The 15,829-nt window shown below is 48.2% G+C and overlaps 1 protein-coding gene across 3 annotated transcripts in view; it reads left to right on the top strand.

Moving 5' to 3' along the window:
• The first annotated feature begins 8,911 nt into the window (after positions 1–8,911).
• Positions 8,912–15,829, top strand: part of SACK1H (scaffolding CK1 anchoring protein H) — a 234,296-nt gene continuing 227,378 nt past the window's right edge. Inside the window, exon 1 of one of the 3 annotated variants that reach the window (XM_085604648.1) lies at positions 8,912–9,094. The gene's annotated coding sequence lies outside the window, so the exon portion shown is untranslated. The remainder of the gene's footprint in view (positions 9,095–15,829) is intronic. The other 2 variants (XM_085604647.1, XM_085604649.1) reach the window with 2 other exon arrangements.

Below are 15,829 nucleotides of genomic sequence, written 5' to 3'. Positions count from 1 at the left end.
CAGTGTCCCCCACTGGGTATACCCCACTATAAGTTGTACGATTGTTCTCTGTGTTGGGGTTTGTTGTATTCTGGGGCTTTGGCTTTGGCGTATTGGGATTGCTCAAGTGGGTGGCGGGGGGTTTCATTGTTCCTAAAGGGGAATTGTTCCTTGTGATTGTACCTCTATATTGGCAACGTTACGTATCTATTGTTGCAGTCATACACGGTTTGATTCAGTACTCGCTTCAGTTTTATATTGCCATCTCAGCTCATGAGCGATAGATACACTTGTCTGACATGGAATGTCAAAGAGCTCAACACCTCCAAAAACATCCGTCAGGTATTTGCATATTTGGACAGACATATGGTTCAGATAGCTCTCCTACAGGAGACGCATCTTACCAAGTCATCAGAGGCTAGAATTGCAGTTAAATGAGCCAGCTACAAGCTGGCATCATCATATTCCACATATGCAAGGGTAGTTCTTGTTCTGTTTAAAAGGGGACTGCCATTTACACTACTCAAAACATACGTCTACGATGAGGGGTGCTGTGCTATGATTCATGGAAAGTTGGGACTATCGATGATCACAGTTATTAACATCTACGGCCCTATTTTGGATGAACCACAGGTATTTCTTCGAATGCTTAGTATCCTGCGTACCTGGCCAGATTCAGCCATTTTATGGGGGGGGGGGGGGGGGGGGGGGGTGATTTTAAGACGTATTTGGACCCTGCTAGAGATAAATCAAACTCGCAGGGAGCGCGCACCGTAAAAGTAGCTCAGTATATACGTGATGCTATGTTGGAGATGGGGCTGGTAGATGCTTGGCGTATACGCAATAATGATATTGGGGGGGTACACACGCCACACCAGCACATAATAGTTGGTCCCGACTGGACTTTTGGCTCTTAAGTGAAGAATCTAACAATTGGGTCATGGATGTCGTTCTGCTTCCACGCACCTTATCTGATCACAACCCCGTGAAATTGTGCCTCAGTATCCTCACCACTATACACCACCCATTCACTTGGTGCTTCAGAGCTGAACTGCTGCTAGATCCTATCTATACTGACACCATAAGAAAGGTGATAGCACAATACTTTGAAATAAATGTGGGTACGGTAGAGAGTGCAGCCACCCTATGGGAGGCATATAAGGTTACCATGAGGGGGGTCTGCATAAGTACAACAGCAGGCATACTACGAGATTTACGGGGCCAACTTTCCAAAATAGAGGCTACACTGACAGACCTGGAACGGGAATACACAGTGGATCCAAACACCACCACGTTGGTGCGTATTCAGGAACAGATTCTGGAATTCAACACAATGGCGGAAACCGAAACCCGCTATCTATCGCACTGTCATGTCGCTCGGACATATGGCGAAGGGGGCCGACCAGGTCGTCAACTGGCCAATAAACTCAATCTCAGAACTGAACATCATCACATCACAAAAATAGTAGACACACGCGGGGGAGAGCACTTCATGCCCCAAGAGATAGTTGAACAGTTCAGATCCTGCTATGCGGAGGTGTACACCTCGCACAGGAGTATGGACGATGATGCACTTGATGATTATCTTTCTGATATTGCTTGTGCCTGGTTGGTGGATGGTCACCGGGAGTACCTTAACCAACCAATTGACGAGACTGACATCAAAGCAGCGATCCATTCCCTGCCGAACAAAAAAGCCCCAGGTCCGGACGGACTTAATGCGGAGTTTTATAAGGAGTATGCTGATCTTTTAACGCCCTACCTCTTAGAGGTGTATGCGGAAGCTCATGAGACTGGCATATTACCACCATCTCTGCGACAGGCCTTAATTATTACACTGCTCAAAAAAGATAAATCCCCTTCTCAATGTGACTCCTACCGTCCTCTCTCACTAATCAATTGAGATGCAAAAATACTAGACAAAATATTAGCTACTAAACTCCAACCTTTAATGTTCTGTTTAGTGCTGCCTGATCAATCCGGCTTTATACCGGAGTGCTCTACGTCCCACAATCTAAGAACTCTTTTTGCCATGTTTCATGTATTAACTCCGGATCTCCCGGCTGCTGCAGTCATGTTAGATGCAGCCAAGGCATTTGACTCTATCGAATGGCGATATATGTTTTACATTTTAAAGCGGATGGGGCTCTCGAATGTTTTTGTACGATGGGTGCAGCTTCTGTACACTGACCCGTCGGCGCGTGTCAGTGTAGGGGGTCTCACCTCCGAGCCATTCTCCATCAACTGGGGCACTCAGCAGGGCTGCCCTCTTTCGCTGTTTTTATTTGCCCTTATGCTTGAGCCCTTGGCTTGTGTTATTCAACAGCGTCACAGGGAAACGGCACTAAATTTTAACCATCGCCCCGTCGGCATATCCCTCTATGCTGATGACACAGTGCTTTTCATTCGCGAACCACAAAAATGCTTGTCCCCTATCCTGTGGGAATATATCCGTTTCGGCTTGTTTTCTGGTCTCCTGATTAACTGGGATAAATCGGTGATAGTCCCCTTGACGACGATCACAGCGCCCCCGCAAATGGAATTCCCGCTGATCTGGTCAACAGATCCGGTGAAGTATCTGGGAGTGTGGGTACTTCGCGATCCGGAGAATGTCATACGTGAGAATTATGGTAAGGCCTGTGTGGCCCTGGAACTTCAAGTAGACAGATGGTCCTCTCTACCACTATCCCTTGCCAACCGCATTGCCGTTATTAAAATGATCGAGCTACCACGTTTTCTAGATCTTTTCAGTAACATCCAAATCAAGCTCCCGAAACAGTTCTTTCACACACTAAGAACCCACTTACTTAGACTAATTTCGAATGGCAAGCAAGCTAGAGTAAGCTGGCATACACTTACACTGGACTATACACAAGGTGGATTCTGCGCACCAGATCTATACTTGACCTACCTCTGTGCGCAGGCGCAGTACGCCTATTATTGGTACAACCCGCACGCCTTCACACCTCATGTTGAAGTAGAAGATGTGGATGCGCACCCCATTCCACTGACTGGGATACTCACGCATACACGTAGAAGCACCCCCCGGATAGAAATAAACACTGTAGACACTACCATTGCCGCTTGGCAAGGTATTGGTAAGTTGGCAGCCAAGCTCCCAATATACCCCACGGCTCTCCCGATTGCACATCATGCATCACTCTTAGATGCAGAGAAAATGGGTCTGATCCGCTCACTGCAAGCGGTTGGTATTAAGCATAAGCAGGATCTCTTTTCAGATGGGCACTTTCTCACCTCTGAGGACCTTCAATACATCACCAATCGGGCGCAATTGTATCAGTTCACTGTTCATCACCTAAAACTTTCATTCAACACACATTATGAGCCGTTTCCTGTGGAACCACCTAGTTTACAATCCTTGCAACTTTTATTGGTCGCACCCTCGAAACGAAAACTGGTTACCAAACTGTACAGGGCGGTGCGCGCTGAAATGGTAAGAGGGGATGACCTTAGCGCGGTTCGTTGGAATAATAAGTTAGATCCTCCGCTGACTCCATCAGAGTGGGAGCACATTTGCACATTAACTGGTAAACTCACCCACAATGGAAATCTCGGAATCATCCATTTTAAATATATTCACCAGATCTAACACACGCCTCTTAAATTGTATAAAATTGGCCTCCGGGACACAAGTAATTGCAAAAGGTGTGGCCAACCAGATACAAACTTTTGGCATCTGGCGTGGCACTGTAATCTTGTCGCAAAATACCGGGAAGAAGTAATAAATTGTTTACAAGCCACGTCCAATCAGAACTTGCAATGCGCTCCTTCGATCTGCTTGCTATGTTTTGTGCCTCAGATAAAAGGTGCTTTGGGGAAATTCTTGAGAATTGCTTTGTTATTAGCAAAACGACGAATAGCATTATCTTGGGAGAGCTCTTGGGCCCCTTGCACTGATCATTGGCTGAAGTATATGGTATACTGTAAAGAGACTCTTGAATTGTATGCAGAAGAACTTCCGTCATCGTCTAAGCCCAAAGACATCTGGGAACCATTATGGCAATATCTGATGACGAAGGGTCGAAGTGATCCCATAGCAGATGACTAACCGATATTATTATGTAAGATATAATCATTGCCCTGTGACTTTGGTGTAATATGTGGTATTTCATTTCTCTGTGTGTGACTATGCAAATAGGGGCAATCACATCTGGTTTGCTGTTTTTCTTTTTTGTGTTGTCAAGCTACCGCCCTGCGTAGCGGCATTGCGAATTGCCTCCTCTTGAAACTCAATAAAGAGAATTCTACAAAAAAAAATCGGATTTTGGCCGCAAATCTGAGTTTACGGTCGTGATGCCTGTGTGATTCAGGAATTGTGTATTTTGGTTGACTCTGCTCGTTCTTTAGTTCACAGATCACAACAGCTACTACGTACCATCATTTTTACTGTGCTATACGTTATGTGGTTTTTTTCACCTTCTATCTAACAGTTTCTAAAAAATGGCTGCCAGCATCTCAATCTAACTGGTGGATTTCCAGAAATATCACCAGTGGTGGATGCTGGAAATGACCATCTTTTGCATGGCGTATCCACAGATTTTTGCCTTGACTATCTTGCTGGCTGTAGAACTCTGTGCATTTTACCCCTACCAACCAGGGGTAAAGTGCTTGGGCCTGCTCTTTCAACATGAGGAAATTGGTATACACCTAACTGGGATACTTAACCTCTTCTGTGCCCATGACGAGATGGTCTCGTCATGGAGCACAGTCGCGCTGTGCCCATGACGAGACTATCTCGTCATGACACCCACCCACTAGGGAAACGCCAGGCACAGGAGGGGGAAAAGGCCTGGCACCCAAAGGGTTAACCTAACTCTAAGACCCTAGTATACGGTACGAAGTGTTCCTAGGGCATGTAAGGTAAATGCCACTAGTGGACTGCAGGACCTCTTGTGCCATCTGTTACAGTGGCAGTGCAAATATGCCTGCAGGACTACCATCTGTATCCTGGATGTTGCAGTTTTAAACTTCAAATCCCACCTGTCCAAATAATCCCTTTTGATTAGTCAAACCTTTCCTTTTAAATATTTATAAGCCACCCCTAAATGGGCCTTTTTGCCCATAAAGCAGCGTACATGTTATTTAGAAGTAGGACATGTAAAGTTTAATGTTAATCATGTCATTACAGTGAAAATGGCCAAAAGCTTTTCGCAGCAGTAGGGATGGCTGTGGCATAGCAAAGTATTTGAAAACATTATTAAATTGAATAATGTTAACGGCGGCTAGGAAATAACTACAAAATTAATTATTTGACTATTTGAAATATTTATTACAAGGCCAATTCACTGGTGAAGTCCAATTTTTATTAAATATTTTGCAAAAGGTACTTTTAGAAAGTTACCTTTTCCGTGCCTAAAATCTCTGGAGACCCATTACATGAGCAGCTGAATAGCCCCCAGAGCAGGGACAAAAGTCCTTGGTTGTTGGTAGGTGTTGTGCCCTCTTGACAGGCTGGCCTGTGGGCGGGGCCCAGAAACTTGACTAACTTCAGCGGCCTACCCTCTCACAGGCAAATGTTAGCTGACATTTGTTCCCCCAGCCAGCCAGGCTGAAATCACAGTGGGCCTCGCTTTGACATAACAGTATCAAATCCTGCTTGAATGTCACCTACTGCTTGATAGGTCTGCTGGGGTATTACGTATAAGACTTGGGGCGCCTTTCAAAGGGCGAAGACAGGATGCCAAAACAATTATTGTGTATCCATTCTGGTTGCTGAAACCTATGCTTTTTGTTCTACCAGACTTCTGTCTCAGAGTTTATTATGTTGTACAGTGACTGCCTCTAGCTGGATTTTAGTGTTAGATGTGGGAGGACACCAGGATTACCATGGTACACTCCCCAAACAGAAAAAGGGGGTAATGAGCACACTGTCTAGCATACCGGCGCACAATTCGCCCAGATGCATTGTGGTAAATGCAGTGCATAGTAACACCCACTTTAGTTTAGTAGTCACCAGTGTTCTTGCAGCCAGTGCTATGTATTTCTAGACACCTGTTGCAGGATATTTGGCCTTCTTCAGTAGAAAGTAACAAGTTACATTTGGGGGTGCTGGCAATGCTGCTTAGTCTCCTCAGGTTTCTGAACCACTCCTAGAGCACAGGTGCATCCCAGAGTTCATCAGCCCAACAACTTGTGCAATTATCACAGTAATGTAGCTGCAACGCTGCAGTCCCTTGCAGATGTCCAAAATGGTCCTCTCGGTTGATTTTTGATACACTGGGCTCCTGTTTAGCACCAGAAACTGTAAGTGATTCTGGTTACAACAGCCCACAATAACACAGTCCTCCTGCTCCACCCAGAGTATATCCTGGAAGTCCTGAGGCCTAGTTATGCATTGCCAACGGTGGTTCAGACCCACCTAAGACCTTATCTTTTATGGTAGGAGATGTGTCCTTTGGTTACAGCTTCCAACTTGGAATTGGGTAATCTGGCCTCAGATCAACATCGTGTGATTCTAGACAAATCATGTAATCTCTTAATACCTTAAAAAGTGTGAAATATATTCTGGTGCTCATGTAAAGTGCTCTAATGTGCTACGGCTAGATCTGCGCTATATAAAACATCTTCACTATATATCATGAACAGATGCCTCAATGAACACCCCAACGACCAGCAACTCCTCGACACCACTCACTCTGGTGTCAGACCCAACCACAGTACAGAAACGACCCTCATTGCCAACTGGGATGACATACACATGACTATGGATGTAGGAGAAACCACATCCCTCATCCTCCTGGACCTTTCCGCAGCATTTGACTCAGTCCCCCACCCCATCCAACGCCTACATGACATCGGAATCCAAGGACACGCATTCCAATGGAACTGCTCCTTCCTCCCTGGAAGGACCCAGCCAGACAGCCTGGCACCAGACACTTCTGACGTACGCAACCTCATTTGCTGAGTTACGCAAGGATCCTCCCAGTGTCCGACCCTCTCCACTGCATACATGATCCCTCTAGACAGCATCATCCGCTCTCACAACATCAATGTCCTCTCCAACGCCAACAACACGCAACTCATTCGCTCCCTTGTAGACCCCACGTATCTGAAAAGGCTCAATGCCTCCACGACTGAAATCACCCGATGGATGAAGATCAGCTGTCTGAAGCCGGCCACAGACAAGACCGAAATCGTGACCTACGGGAAGAGCACTTCACCATGGGACTAAACCTGGTAGCCAACAGAGCTTGGACCGACACCCCCACCACCCATGCCAGCAATCTCAGGATCGTCACTCACAGCAAACTCAACAGAACCGCCCAAGTCAACGCCACCAACCCTCCTGCTTCCATACCCTGAAGATGCTGAGGAAGAATTTCAAATGGCTCCCAATCAGCACCCGGAAAACTGTCACGCATGAAAACAAGCTGGACTATGGTAACACCCTCTATGCCAGGATCGACAGAAATCTCACCAGAAGGCTGCAGGCCATTCAGAATCAGCAGCCAGAATCCCTCTCAACCTCCCACGCCGCACTCACATCACACCACACCTGAAGGAGCTCCTCTTTCTCCCATTCACAAACGAGCCCAATTCAAACCCCTCACCCACACTTTCAAGTCACCACAGACTTTTGAGCTAAAAGCAACTTTTTGATGGATCTTGCATGAAACATAAACACATTTTGTTTCAAAATGTCTGTAATACATTCTCACAAATCACACACACTAAAAATAAATTTACGGTAACTGTATTTAGAACCAACTAAAAATTATTGAAGGTCACCAGGGCAAGACTCTCTGCAGAACAGAGCTGGCTCAATCAGGGGTCCCTTAAAAGGCCGGGGCCCTGAGTCAGAGCCCACTTTGCCCATGCCTTCAAAAGTCTCTCGGGAGTCCACGGTTGTGCAGGTCAGGGGAGTGTCAGCCTGTGCAGTCTGAACTGCAGTCTAAATCCTGGGTGGCGATGCCACCCTGCGTGTGAGACACAGCTGGTTCTGTGCACTAGTGAGGTATCTTGTGTGTAAAGGAGTTCACACGGGTGCGGAAGGGGCACGGGTTATAAAGAGTGTCCAGATCCTTCTTACACTGCCACCATGCATGCGCGAGTTGGTCGTGTGCTTTGCTCTGCTACCCCGTGAATGCGTGTACAAGTGGTGAGATGTGGCAGTTCTGGGCAGGGCTCTTGTGTGCCAGGAAGGACTTTGCGCTGAGAGTATCCCCTGGGCGCAGCCCGGCTCTACAGTGGGTACTTTTCTCCCAGAGCAGGCCTACTCTGCCACCCCTGCCCTTATATGTGTGTGAGGAAGACCTGGTGCTGTGCCAGATGTGAACAGGGCCCATGTGTGCCAGGGAGAGCTCTGCGCTCGGCGTTCCCGCGTGCAGCTGCCTCCAGTGTGTGCTTTTCTCCCAGTGCCGGGTTAGGCCTCGTCTGCCACCTCTGCCCATATAAGTGTGTGAGAGACCTGGTGTTGTGCCAGTTGTGAGCAGTGCCACAGGCCGCGTCTGCCAGAGAGGGCTCTGCGCCGGGAGTTCCGCATATTGGCTCCATTATGTGGACTTTTCTTGAAGTTCCTGCGCAGGTCTTCTGTGTCACGGTTGTCACCCCTGCCATTGTGTGTGTGAGGGGTGGGGAAAGACCTAGAGCTGTGAGCAGGGATCTTGTGTGCCAGGTAGGACTCTGAGCCGAGAGTTCCCTTGGGCACAGCTTGGCTCCATTATGTGTACTTTTCTTGAAGTTCCTGCGCAGGCCTTCTGTGTAACCCCTGCCCTGTATATGTAGGAGGAGGGGGCTGGTATTGTGCCAGTTGTGAGCAGGGCCCCTTTGTGCCAGGGAGGACTCTGAGCCGGGTGTCCCCGTGTGCGCAGCCCGGGGGTAGGAGCAGGGAGTGCCGCCTCTGGAATGTGCACTTATCTTCCCGGTCCCGGCGCAGGCCCTGCCCTCCCCGGCCTCCTCGGGGCGGAGCCTCGCTCGCCGAGGTGCCAGGGAATCAGAAACCCGACTCCCGGCCGGAGGGAGGGAGAGAAAAAACCGAACCAGGAAGCGCCAGGCCGTCGGCCGCCGCCACACCTGGAGGATGAGCCCAGCTCCGGGGCGCAGCGTGTACCGAGCGGGCTGAGGCCGGGCCCTGCAAGGACAGAGGAGATCCCAGGTGAGGGGCCAGGGGGCTGCAGGGGCGGGAGGCCCCGCAGCCGGCGGGGGAACACTTGTTGCTGTGTCTTGTAATCCCAACACTTCTCAGAGAGAAGTTTCTGTAGCGCTCATTGCCGGCTGATTGGCTTCTAGGCGATAGTGCCGGGCGATGTTGTGTTCGAGAACTTGTTGGCTCCACGGGGCGCCCGGGCAGCGCATCGTGGGGACTTTTGATCTGGGGTTGTGAAGTCGCCCCCTCTTCTTTGCAACGTGGCCTCCTGAAGTCGTTTTTGGAAGTTATGTTGTTGTTATTCCAACTCCTGTAAAACTTCAGTCGTTTTACTTTTTGTCGCTTTTACTTTTTAAAGAAACTTTCAAGGAATTCAGCTGTGTGCTGTCTCTACCGGAAGCTGGGATCTACGTGGGAAGGCTAGGTGTGTGAGGACTGTCAGAGCTTCTTCACCGTACAGGGTGCTTGTCACTCTGTGAGGCCCCTCCGTGCCAGACGAGGCCGTTCACTACTTTTTGAGTCCTCTCACTTTGTGTGGCATTTTGTGCCAATCCACAGTGCCAGAACCATCGCAGCTGGTCGAGACCCCTCACTTTGCAAGATCTGTGTGTCTCTTTGTAGTGGAAGACCTCTCATCTATGCACTAAACCTACTTCCCCCCCTCCATGGGCAGGGCATCTCTCGGCCTCTGTGGGATCTCCTTTCACAGTGCTGGGCCTCTCATCACTGCTGTGTGAGACACCTCAATACTGTGCGAGCTGAGATCTCTCTGCTGTGCTTCCTAAGACTGGACTGCTGCGCCAGACATGACATACTCTCTTTCTAGAGTATGATCAAGGCCACTGGAATTATGCGATTGTGCGGCTGCGGCAATTTCAGCATAATTATAGATTTGCCACATAATCCACCATTAGCCGCATAATCTGCAGTTTTTATCAAAAAAAAGTTTCAACCTCAGATCAAAATTATACAGCAACACGTGTTTCTGTGCAATGGTAGGCCCTTTGCAAAGCTGGACTGCTTACTTTAAATTTGTACTTATGAGGTACAACCAATGCCCACACAGTGTTACAAAGCTTTAAAAAAATGACGAAATAAAGAAGCAGTACTATAAAAAATGTGCAGCATAATTTGCCTTTCTTGCCGCATAATTTACTCAACCCTGTCACATAATTAGGCCCTGTTTTCCCGCATAATTTACCAATGGCCCTGAGTATAATACCACTCAGTGCTTTGCGAGACCTCTCAGCCCATCTCTAGATAACCAGTCCTCCTTCTTCTTTCTGTTTGAGACATCAAGCCCTTTACTCCACCACTGTGCAAGATCTCCCTGCAGGCAGGACTCCTTGCTTGAAAAGACCTGCTTCATTGCTTATCTGAAATCCAGGGAAACTGTCAGAACATGTTGTTTACATCAGTTGGTTCACAGATGTTGGGAGTGCCCTGAGGTCTCTGAGTGGCTCTGGAAAGGTCAAGTTTCAGGTCTTTCCTGATGGTGAGCAGGGTGTGGTTGAAAAAAAATATGTACTACCTTGGAGTAAAGTTGTACTATCAGTAGGCCTGGGAGAAATGTGAATTAGGCGGCCAAATTTTGCATTATTTCTAAATGTTTCATATTTTTACAAATTTCTCAAAATGTTTGCGAATTCTCAAAATATTGCATTGTGCAATTTTGCTTAATCTTTACAGAGGGGAGACTGGTTTACGCTTAAAATGTGTTTTGAGTTATGTTTGCTTCTCAAACCAATCTCCTGCCGGTAACTTGTTAGATCCTTTTTCATCAAAGTGTGTGCTCATGTTAAAAAAGTCACATGAGATACCAGCAAAGTAAATTTCATTCAAAAAGAATAATTGTTGGCTTCTCCCCCTTAGGCGTATTGTCTTTGTTATTTCCTAGCCCCTGATACCTATCACACTATGATCTGAGCTCCTTGGAATGTATTGTCTCTTTTGAGGGATTCTGTCCTGTATGGATGTAGAAGCCTGTAATGATTTTCACTTTGTCTAGATGTGGAGGTCACAAATGAAGATATTAGTAATGGAAGGGGAAAGTCCTATAGTAAATGTGTACTGCTTGTGCCGGCACCCGGTTCTTGTTGTAAATCAATAAAAAGTTACAAAAAAAATAATAATAATTGTATATACTCTCATAAAATTTGTATAACATTTCTCACATTTTCACAAGAGTTACTTGAGGTCTCACACTTTCACTACAAGACACGTGAACGCTGGAACCCCTCTCTCTGGACCCTCTGGGTTTTGGGTTGGAGCCGAGTCAAGGATTGGTCCGGGCCTTGCGAGGGTGACAGCCCTAAGTGAGATGATCTGCGCCAGGGGTCGCGTGTAGGGATTCAGTGGGATCCCCCGGGGCTTGGTTGGAACACCGAAGGTTTCATTCACTTTCAACCTCGCACTGTCACCCCTCGTGCAGTGAGGCCAACTCTGGCTCTCTTCCTCTCTATCTCTCTCTTCCTCTGTCTCTCTCTCTCTTCCTCTTGCATTTAAACTCGTAGCAAAACGGGTGCACAGAGAATCGATAGGGACTATTTCTGCAGGGCAGGCTTTAGTTACATAACATAAGTTATAAATATACTAAAAACTGCATGCAGTATTGTGAAGGCCATGTCTTAGAGAGCCGCTGTTGTGACTGTCCTTGTTCTGCTGTTGTAGCAGGCCGTGCCTCGGTGCTGTAGGAGGCCAGGCCTCGGTGCTGGCGCTGTAGGTGCTGTAGGAGGCCAGGCCTCGGTGCTGGCGCCGTAGGTGCTGTAGTAGGCCAGGCCTCAGTGCTGGCGCTGTGGTAGGCCAGACCTCAGTGCTGGCGTTGTAGGTGCTGTAGTAGGCCAGGCCTCAGTGCTGGCACTGTAGGTGCTGTAGTAGGCCAGGCCTCAGTGCTGGCGCTGTAGTAGGCCAGGCCTCAGTGCGGGCGCTGTAGGTGCTGTAGTAGGCCAGGCCTCAGCGCTGGTGCTGTAAGTGCTGTAGTAAGCCAGGCCTCAGTGCGGGCGCTGTAGGTGCTGTAGTAGGCCAGGCCTCAGTGCTGGCGCTGTAGGTGCTGTAATAGGCCAGGCCTCAGTGCTAGCGCTGTAGTAGGCCAGGCCTCAGTGCGGGCGCTGTAGGTGCTGTAGTAGGCCAGGCCTCAGTGCGGGCGCTGTAGGTGCTGTAGTAGGCCAGGCCTCAGCGCTGGTGCTGTAGGGGACCATGCCTTGGTGCTGGTGTTGTAGCAGGCTCTGCCTCGGTGCTGGTTCTGTATGTGAGACCCGGTGAGGGGCCCTGGAGAATGTATGGGGCCCCATGAGGGAGACAATGTAGAATGTATGAGGGTCTGTGCGAAAGACACTACAGCATGTATGAAGCCGTTTGAGGGAGGCACTGGAAAATGTACAAGGCCCAGTGAGGGAGACTGGAAAATGCACGAGGCACTATCTAAGGGACACTGGAGAATGCCCGTGGCCATGTGAGGGAGACACTGGAGAATGCACGTGGCCATGTGAGGGAGACACTGGAGAATGAATAATGCTCTGAGTAGGAAACTCTGGAGAATGTATTTTGCTCTGAGGGGGAAACATTGGAGAATGTGTGATGGACACCGGGGAATATATGAGGTGCTATGTATGAGGCACTTGGGAATGTTTGTGAAGGAGATACGGGGGAATATATGAGGCCTAGTGAGGGAGACACTGGAGAAAGTATGAGACACTGTGTTTGAGACACCAGAGACTGTATCAGACCCGTGTAGAACGGACAATAGCCACGAGAGAACAGAGGAGGGCCTGAGGAGAGGGGAGCAGGTCCGAGGCCCAGGGTAGCTGGACACATAGCTCCTCAATCATTCAAATAAAAGTATATTGCATGACGGGTCTGGCTTATGTCAGTGATAAGTAAAACAAGCATTGGCATAGCCAATAGGTCTCGCCTTTGGGACCTTATAAGTGTTTAGTTATCGAGCACAATATCCTTGGTGCAACAACATCAGCTGTTCCATGGCTAAACACTTGTCAGGTCCCGAAGGCGAGACCTATTGGCTATGCCAATGCTTGTTTGTGTTATAGTTACAGTGTCTTCCATATTGCTGTGTAAAGTACTTCATATTAGCCCAATTAGATTTGCACGCCACTATCAAAATGACTACCTAGGTTATAGCGGCTGCAGCGCGGGCCAGGTTAGCGTGAGAGCCATAGCCCCAGCCTGCAGTAATCTCTGGCACCTGAACTGTGGGCACTGATGAGAAATCTGGTTGTTTCCAGCAAACTGTATGTCTCAGATAATTTCTTCATAAACCAAAACTGAAAACACCCATATTGACTTTACATTTCTATGGGCTCTGGGCCCTGTGATGTCATAATTTTTTTTAAATGTTCCCTTTCTTCACTGTTGACTAAAACAGTCAAAGAAAATATGACATTTTCAAAGCAAGTGCCACAGTTAAATATGAGCAAGTTAATAAACCCCTAGGAAATAAAAACAGACTATGTTTAAAGGTGAACCCGTGAACCCAAAAAGTGCTAAAGAACGGTAGTCCCCATCCACAGGCCCACACAATAAACCTGGAACAATGAATAAAGGAACATAAATAAATAATTGAGAATGGGGTACATATGCAAACATTATTTCTTTAAAAAACAACTTGCATTGAAACACAACCAAAACTACAGTGGTGTGTCTGTGAGATTTATCCCACCGCCCGCCTCCTTCCTCCCCTCTCAAAGGGCGGCGGACACGTTGAGATTTTCCGGAGGCAAGGATTTAAATGCTATCGGCGAAGGACGCCTCCCTTCATTGAGTGGGCTCACACTGTACCTTTTCTGTGTTTCAACGAATCCAGAGGGAGTTATGTGTTGTTGTATTAACAAACAACTTCTAAATAAATAAGTAGCTTAACGGCCAGAGCAGCCGATTTTAAAGCTGGTGAATCAGGTTCGAGTCTTGCCGGTGGCTCAAGCATCCTGTGATTAGAGTCTTGCCGGTGGCGCAAGCATCCTGTGATTCTAGGTAAATCACTTATTCTCCCTGTGCCTAAAAATCAATGTCTGTTTATAATTTAACTGGTGCTCATGTAAAGCGAAGCGCTTTGATACCTTCGGGTCGAGTTCGCGCTATATAAAACTACAAATACGAAAAAAACACAACACATACCTGCCGTGAAGCAAAAAGGACTTTGCTGTGCAGCTATGAGCTTAGCAATGCGAAAGAGATGTCCTTGTCACAAGACCTTCTGACTGGAAGAATGTGCGATTTATAATAGGCGCGAATGAACCACAATAACTTTTGTGTGACTTGGACCCGGTATATATATTAAAAGTATCTACGGACTCATTGGAAAGAGCGATCTAAAAAGAACATGTGGCGCAACGTGTCTGTTCAAGGCCAGCAGTGACTAGAACCCAAACAGAGTTGTCGTCCACACAGAGCAGGTGTTAAAATATTTCTGTATCAAGAGAGCCACTAACAGGAAATCAAAACAAGGGGAGGGGATGGTGAATCATCGGTGCTGCACAGGCTGCAGGGGAGAAAAGAGCCCTACAAGCAGGAGGAGGCAACTGTAGCCAGAGGAAAGTGAGTGAGGAGCAGTACGGAGGAAGCCAGCAAGAGCAGGGGGAGGAGAGCGAGCAGCATCATCATAGAACAGGAAAGGACGAGACACGCACAGCGTTTCCCTTGCGGGAGCGAGCAGCGGCGCCATCTGTTTCAAAAGCGCAAGCAAGATAATTAAAAACAGATGGCGCTGCTGCTTGCTCCTGCAAGGGAAACGCCAAACGTGCACGAGTGCCAATAGAAACCAATGCAAAACATGCACAAGTTTCAAGCAAATTCCTGAGCGATTCCGAAAGGTCCCCTCCTAAGCAGCGCTTGCGCGCTGCGTAGGCGAGACCTAAAAAAATATGTGCTTCTACGCATGCGCCTCTGAGATCTCAACAAACTGGCGCTGTCCGAGATTCACTTCTCTAAGGCCTCATTCATAGCAGAGCGGACCCTGTGACCTTTAACCCCTCTTACTCTTCCTACAAGTACCTCCTCCTAGGGGGCAGCCTCTCATGGTGAGAGACTGCGGGTGGCTAGTCCAAACATTAGCCCGAGAACACTGGCAGCCACAACCGTCAGACACACAACCAGCACTCCAGTAATGGCCAACCACCACCCCAGGCGGGCAAGAAGGCCAGGATTGAGCCAGCCACCGCACCGAGCCAGAGGACAAGACCAGCGACATCACCAGGGCATGCAAAGCCACAAGCTGAGCACCAGGAACACGACCACCCACAAATCCACCACCCAGGGCAAGCATAGACACACAGCGGGTGCACACACTGAAGCCATGCACCAGGGCGAGGTACCTTGGCCCGGACCATGGTCAGTCAAACAACCAGCAAGGGCCACACTGAAGCGAGCCGGAGGAATCACTAGACCCTCCCACCCCTACAGCCAGGCCATCCCCGGGACCTTGTGTGTAGTTAAAATACCTGCAAAGTGGAGAGAACAGACAGGTCACCGTCTCACCCACCGTCCGGTGCGTCACAGAGATACTCGGATGTGGAGAATGCCTCCGGCCTGCCGGAGACTCTGCAGGTAATCTAGGGAGAAGTCAGACAAGCACAGCAACAGGCTTTGCAATCATTTAAAACTGACTTGGACCATAAGAGATGCAAGTTTTTTTTTTAATATCTAAAACATCAGCACCAGCATGTATTACCGATGCAAACAGGTCGAAGTCCACTGACATCCTGTTAAATGCCAACAAGGCCCCGCAGTGGG

Source organism: Triturus cristatus, chromosome 5_1, assembly GCF_964204655.1.
Source record: "Triturus cristatus chromosome 5_1, aTriCri1.1, whole genome shotgun sequence".
Taxonomy (NCBI): domain Eukaryota; kingdom Metazoa; phylum Chordata; class Amphibia; order Caudata; family Salamandridae; genus Triturus; species Triturus cristatus.
The sequence above is the reverse complement of the archived record's forward strand: the minus strand, read 5'-3'. Positions and strand labels throughout refer to the sequence as shown.